Raw genomic sequence first — 8,026 nt, 5'->3', positions numbered from 1 at the left:
ATTTTTACCTCGACTGTTCCAGTAGACAAGTAGCAAGTAACTAAAACGTTATCCCTCTTTAAATCTTCTATCCTTTCCTTGGAGGTATCAAAAAGATCTACAAAAACAACTTTCATGCCGTCAGTGAGATCCCTATAGTTTTTTTCTCCCCAAGCATTATTTGTCCATGTGTAACCGGTAAGAAAGCGAGCAATCCCAGCCGATGTGGGAATAGGCAAGGCTGTGGATGTAGGAAAACTGGTAGACCAAGTAGGCAAAGCAGGTTGGTTTTGGTCGGAAGTGTATTCAGTTTCTGGAAGAGGATAGGACCCCTTAAAGCAGTTTACCCAACCCTGACCAAAATTATACTTCATTCTAATGTGATTTTTTTCAGCAGTGGCGCATATATTATTGACATCGCCCTCATACTCCACTCCAAATATTGCTTTATTGCTATCATAGAATAGTTGTAGCTTATCACAATCTTTATAAGCAACGCAGTTTTCGCTGACAGCAAAGTCATAGTAGTCTATGAGCTCCTTTGTTAAATTTAATACGTTTTTAAGCCCCACTCGCAGACCTGGATTTATTAATTAGCTAAAGAAAAAAATTAATCGAGTTTTCCTACCCAAAGAATGAATAGTAGTAGCCTGCCACTTGTTGAACTCGAGTTGATGGGAGAACAACTCGGATTCATCTTTATTTTCAACGCAGTTATTCTGGTAACAGTCGACATTATCGGGTAGAATCGCGTCACAACTCTTTAATTTTGCCACTTCGAATCTTTTTCTATAATACAATATATTTAAGTATTTTTTGTAAAATAGAGAAAAGACTATTTAAGCTATTATATTTATATGATTGAAGCTAACGATTAGCCTAGCTCAAAGTATAAACAAAGTAAGGTTTTTTTAAATAAAGTGATAAGGAAAAATATTTTGTTGCTCGTAAATATTTAACGTTTTAAATTGGTGCTTAGAGGAAATAGATTTAGAAAAAAAACGTTAAGTTCGATAAATGTCGTCACCATCATTATAATTTCTAGCTATACTTCTGTTAGGAGATACAACGTTTAAGGTAATTAAAAAATTACGCGTGACTCCTAGCTTTTTTAAAAAAAAAAAATTTAAAATTTTATTAATAGATTATTATTTTTATCATTAATCTATACAGCTTTAATTAAAACTTTGTAAAAAAAGAGCATATAAAATAAAAATTATTCATTTTTTACTCTATAGTATGAAAAATTACATTTAAATGAGAATTATAAACAAAAGATACTGCTAACAATGAAAGAAACTCAACTAAAAGCTAATAAGAATGCCCATATGTTTCGTTTCTTCTTAAACAAATACATAGGCCCCAACCCAGCCTTTTTGGCTTGATAGTTTCTAAAGTTACATGAACACAGAATATCCTTCTGAGATATACAAATACTTTTTATTTTAGTTTGTTAGGTAAATTATGTTTAATAAAGAAAAAATTATATAAAAAAAGTTAAAAAATTGATCTTGAAAAGAGTAAAGCTTTTTAACAATAAAAATGGCTAGCAACAAGGGACTTTAAGGTACCTCAGTAATGGCTTTACTTCATACAGCTTGGTGATGTCAATCCACCAACTTTCTTGCAAGCTTTCGTGTCTTAGCCCTTTGACACTGTCCCAGGCTGACTTATTATTTTGATAATCGACCCACCTATTCTATAGTGATACAGTAAAAAATTTTAATTTCTGAATAATGACATTCTACAAACTTACATCAATTGTGCCTACAGAAACGCTACAAACGATTATATGGCCATTTTCTTTTAATTTATCAATCTTAATTTGGGGGACATTGAACAAATCTAAAACCACAACTTTCATTCCGCTACTCGCGTCTTCTTTACCTTTAGAGCCAAACGCGTTGCATGCCCAGGTAAGACCAACTGGGAAGTGAATCATATTTACAGGCAAAGAAGGTGACGGCCACGAAGTAGGAGTCGGTGAAACGGTTAAGCTCGGATAAAGTGAGAAAGTAGAAGATGAAGGCGAGGACCATGAAGAAGAGGTTGTTGAGGCGGTTGTGCTTAAAGAGGGAAATAAAGTAGGTAATGAGGTTGTGTCCCAAGAAGACATTGGTGTGGTGGTAACAACGGAAGTAGAAGTAGGGGCAGTACTAGAGAAAACTGGTTCTTCCTCAGTGTCATACACAGTTTCAGGAAGTGGGGTGACACCAGAAAAGCAATTTTTCCATCCTTGCCCGAAATTATATTTTAACATTATTCCGTAAGTCTCACTAACTGCACATATATCGTCAGGGACTCCTTCAGTTTCGGTGCCGAAAACAGTTTTGTGATTTTCAATGAAAGGTCGCAATAATCGACATTCACCGTAGGCAACGCATGCTTCACTAACAGCAAAATCGTAATAAGGCTGTAAATCCTTAGAAAGTTCCAAAGCATTTAGTAAACCAATGGAAAGACCTAGTTAAAAAAGAAATTATGAAAATAAAATTTATAATGGAGCCTAAATTATAAACAATTATGAAGTAAGCGAACACTAATGTGATTATAAGAACCTAATTGGTGAGCCTCTAAAGCCAACCAAATATTATACTTTAACTGATAAGAGCGTAAAGAATCGATGTCTTCCCCATTAATACAGGAATTAGCAAAGCAGTCAACGTTAGCAGGAGACACCGCTTGACAGCCACGACTTTTCGCTAATTTAAACCTTGGGCTAAATATACACTCGTTGATGAAAGAAAAGATAAATAAAATATATAATATACCTTATAAGAGGCTGGAGTTTATTCAATTTCGTAATATCCAGATAATATTCATTATAGGCGGATAGTTTTTTAACTTTAAGATTGTTCCATTTATCTTTATTACTTAAATAATCACCCCGTCGGGGTTCAATAGTGCCAGCGGAAAAATAACAAACGACAATATGTCCATCATATAAATATTGATCGATGAGTTTTTGTTCAGCATCAAATAAATCCACAAATACAACTTTCATCCCGCTCACCGAATCCTTCTCATTATTATCGCCCCATGCCCTATTTGACCATGTCAGGCCATTTTTGAAACGTACGAGCCCATGTCCATCTCCTGGGGTCGTCGGACTAGGCTCCGAGGTGGAGCTGGACGAACCTTGACCCGAACCATAAATGGTGTCGGGCAGCGGAGTTACCCCTTTAAAGCAGTTCTTCCAACCACTCCCAAAGTTATATTTCATCATGATATGGTTGCTTTCTCCAGTGTCGCATATCTCAGAGGTCTTTCCTCCATACTCCGTCCCAAATATCGCTTTGCCAGATTTATAAAATGGATTGAGAAGCTCACACTCCTCGTTGTCCACGCATTCTTCGTTTATAGCAAAATCATAGAACTCCACTAACTCTTTTACTAGGTCCAGTGAATTCTTAAGCCCTACACTCATACCTGTATATAAAAGTGGAATTTTAAATGACTGAGGTCAAATTTTGATTTGCAGAGCGTAGTAGCACTCTTTTCTGATAACGTACCGAGGGCGTGTATTTGCTCGGTTTGCCATTTGTTGTACATTAGCTGATAAGGTCTCAATGCATTTTCGCTCTGCCCTTGGACACATTTGTTCTGGTAACAATCGACATTGTCTGGCTCCACAGCATCACATTTTTTATTTTGGGCAACTCGAAAGCGCGCCCTACGTGTATATCGTATTAATAGGCAGTGAATTTTGAATTTATTTGTATAGCATACTTTTTCATTTACTCTTAGGCAGTTCAAAACTATAAAACTTACGTCATTAAAGGTTTTAATTGATCCAGCTTTCGAATATCTAGCCACCATTCTCCGTCCCATTCCTCCATTTTCTTTCCTTTAACTTTGTCCCAGTCGGCCTTATTCTCCTTGTAATCATCTCTCCAATCCTAGAGAGTTGTTAGCCAAGAACAAAGCAAAAAAAAAAAAAAAAAAAAAAAAAATTAATGAAAAAATTAATTTAGGTTCGCCACTTATAATATTAGTAATTACTACACATGATGTTACCTCTATGGTTCCCGTCGATATGTAGCATACAACAATGTGGTCATCGGCCTTCAGTTTATCGATGGTGGACTGTTCAGCGTCAAATAAATCCACAAATACAACTTTCATCCCGCTCACCGAATCCTTCTCATTATTATCGCCCCATGCCCTATTTGACCATGTCAGGCCATTTTTGAAACGTACGAGCCCATGTCCATCTCCTGGGGTCGTCGGACTAGGCTCCGAGGTGGAGCTGGACGAACCTTGACCCGAACCATAAATGGTGTCGGGCAGCGGAGTTACCCCTTTAAAGCAGTTCTTCCAACCACTTCCAAAGTTATATTTCATCATGATATGGTTGCTTTCTCCAGTGTCGCATATCTTAGAGGTCTTTCCTCCATACTCCGTCCCAAATATCGCTTTGCCAGATTTATAAAATGGATTGAGAAGCTCACACTCCTCGTTGTCCACGCATTCTTCGTTTATAGCAAAATCATAGAACTCCACTAACTCTTTTACTAGGTCCAGTGAATTCTTAAGCCCTACACTCATACCTGTATATAAAAGTGGAATTTTAAATGACTGAGGTCAAATTTTGATTTGCAGAGCGTAGTAGCACTCTTTTCTGATAACGTACCGAGGGCGTGTATTTGCTCGGTTTGCCATTTGTTGTACATTAGCTGATAAGGTCTCAATGCATTTTCGCTCTGCCCTTGGACACATTTGTTCTGGTAACAATCGACATTGTCTGGCTCCACAGCATCACATTTTTTATTTTGGGCAACTCGAAAGCGCGCCCTACGTGTATATCGTATTAATAGGCAGTGAATTTTGAATTTATTTGTATAGCATACTTTTTCATTTACTCTTAGGCAGTTCAAAACTATAAAACTTACGTCATTAAAGGTTTTAATTGATCCAGCTTTCGAATATCTAGCCACCATTCTCCGTCCCATTCCTCCATTTTCTTTCCTTTAACTTTGTCCCAGTCGGCCTTATTCTCCTTGTAATCATCTCTCCAATCCTAGAGAGTTGTTAGCCAAGAACAAAGCAAAAAAAAAAAAAAAAAAAAAAAAAAATTAATGAAAAAATTAATTTAGGTTCGCCACTTATAATATTAGTAATTACTACACATGATGTTACCTCTATGGTTCCCGTCGATATGTAGCATACAACAATGTGGTCATCGGCCTTCAGTTTATCGATGGTGGACTGTTCAGCGTCAAATAAATCCACAAATACAACTTTCATCCCGCTCACCGAATCCTTCTCATTATTATCGCCCCATGCCCTATTTGACCATGTCAGGCCATTTTTGAAACGTACGAGCCCATGTCCATCTCCTGGGGTCGTCGGACTAGGCTCCGAGGTGGAGCTGGACGAACCTTGACCCGAACCATAAATGGTGTCGGGCAGCGGAGTTACCCCTTTAAAGCAGTTCTTCCAACCACTTCCAAAGTTATATTTCATCATGATATGGTTGCTTTCTCCAGTGTCGCATATCTTAGAGGTCTTTCCTCCATACTCCGTCCCAAATATCGCTTTGCCAGATTTATAAAATGGATTGAGAAGCTCACACTCCTCGTTGTCCACGCATTCTTCGTTTATAGCAAAATCATAGAACTCCACTAACTCTTTTACTAGGTCCAGTGAATTCTTAAGCCCTACACTCATACCTGTATATAAAAGTGGAATTTTAAATGACTGAGGTCAAATTTTGATTTGCAGAGCGTAGTAGCACTCTTTTCTGATAACGTACCGAGGGCGTGTATTTGCTCGGTTTGCCATTTGTTGTACATTAGCTGATAAGGTCTCAATGCATTTTCGCTCTGCCCTTGGACACATTTGTTCTGGTAACAATCGACATTGTCTGGCTCCACAGCATCACATTTTTTATTTTGGGCAACTCGAAAGCGCGCCCTACGTGTATATCGTATTAATAGGCAGTGAATTTTGAATTTATTTGTATAGCATACTTTTTCATTTACTCTTAGGCAGTTCAAAACTATAAAACTTACGTCATTAAAGGTTTTAATTGATCCAGCTTTCGAATATCTAGCCACCATTCTCCGTCCCATTCCTCCATTTTCTTTCCTTTAACTTTGTCCCAGTCGGCCTTATTCTCCTTGTAATCATCTCTCCAATCCTAGAGAGTTGTTAGCCAAGAACAAAGCAAAAAAAAAAAAAAAAAAAAAAAAAATTAATGAAAAAATTAATTTAGGTTCGCCACTTATAATATTAGTAATTACTACACATGATGTTACCTCTATGGTTCCCGTCGATATGTAGCATACAACAATGTGGTCATCGGCCTTCAGTTTATCGATGGTGGACTGTTCAGCGTCAAATAAATCCACAAATACAACTTTCATCCCGCTCACCGAATCCTTCTCATTATTATCGCCCCATGCCCTATTTGACCATGTCAGGCCATTTTTGAAACGTACGAGCCCATGTCCATCTCCTGGGGTCGTCGGACTAGGCTCCGAGGTGGAGCTGGACGAACCTTGACCCGAACCATAAATGGTGTCGGGCAGCGGAGTTACCCCTTTAAAGCAGTTCTTCCAACCACTTCCAAAGTTATATTTCATCATGATATGGTTGCTTTCTCCAGTGTCGCATATCTTAGAGGTCTTTCCTCCATACTCCGTCCCAAATATCGCTTTGCCAGATTTATAAAATGGATTGAGAAGCTCACACTCCTCGTTGTCCACGCATTCTTCGTTTATAGCAAAATCATAGAACTCCACTAACTCTTTTACTAGGTCCAGTGAATTCTTAAGCCCTACACTCATACCTGTATATAAAAGTGGAATTTTAAATGACTGAGGTCAAATTTTGATTTGCAGAGCGTAGTAGCACTCTTTTCTGATAACGTACCGAGGGCGTGTATTTGCTCGGTTTGCCATTTGTTGTACATTAGCTGATAAGGTCTCAATGCATTTTCGCTCTGCCCTTGGACACATTTGTTCTGGTAACAATCGACATTGTCTGGCTCCACAGCATCACATTTTTTATTTTGGGCAACTCGAAAGCGCGCCCTACGTGTATATCGTATTAATAGGCAGTGAATTTTGAATTTATTTGTATAGCATACTTTTTCATTTACTCTTAGGCAGTTCAAAACTATAAAACTTACGTCATTAAAGGTTTTAATTGATCCAGCTTTCGAATATCTAGCCACCATTCTCCGTCCCATTCCTCCATTTTCTTTCCTTTAACTTTGTCCCAGTCGGCCTTATTCTCCTTGTAATCATCTCTCCAATCCTAGAGAGTTGTTAGCCAAGAACAAAGCAAAAAAAAAAAAAAAAAAAAAAAAAAAAATTAATGAAAAAATTAATTTAGGTTCGCCACTTATAATATTAGTAATTACTACACATGATGTTACCTCTATGGTTCCCGTCGATATGTAGCATACAACAATGTGGTCATCGGCCTTCAGTTTATCGATGGTGGACTGTTCAGCGTCAAATAAATCCACAAATACAACTTTCATCCCGCTCACCGAATCCTTCTCATTATTATCGCCCCATGCCCTATTTGACCATGTCAGGCCATTTTTGAAACGTACGAGCCCATGTCCATCTCCTGGGGTCGTCGGACTAGGCTCCGAGGTGGAGCTGGACGAACCTTGACCCGAACCATAAATGGTGTCGGGCAGCGGAGTTACCCCTTTAAAGCAGTTCTTCCAACCACTTCCAAAGTTATATTTCATCATGATATGGTTGCTTTCTCCAGTGTCGCATATCTTAGAGGTCTTTCCTCCATACTCCGTCCCAAATATCGCTTTGCCAGATTTATAAAATGGATTGAGAAGCTCACACTCCTCGTTGTCCACGCATTCTTCGTTTATAGCAAAATCATAGAACTCCACTAACTCTTTTACTAGGTCCAGTGAATTCTTAAGCCCTACACTCATACCTGTATATAAAAGTGGAATTTTAAATGACTGAGGTCAAATTTTGATTTGCAGAGCGTAGTAGCACTCTTTTCTGATAACGTACCGAGGGCGTGTATTTGCTCGGTTTGCCATTTGTTGTACATTAGCTGA

The sequence above is a fragment of the Zophobas morio genome, unplaced genomic scaffold, assembly GCF_036711695.1.
Source record: "Zophobas morio isolate AGI-343-1 ecotype UQ-CSIRO unplaced genomic scaffold, CSIRO_AGI_Zmor_V1 ptg000238l, whole genome shotgun sequence".
In the NCBI taxonomy this organism is placed as follows: Eukaryota; Metazoa; Arthropoda; class Insecta; order Coleoptera; family Tenebrionidae; genus Zophobas; species Zophobas morio.
Note: the sequence above shows the minus strand (reverse complement) of the source record.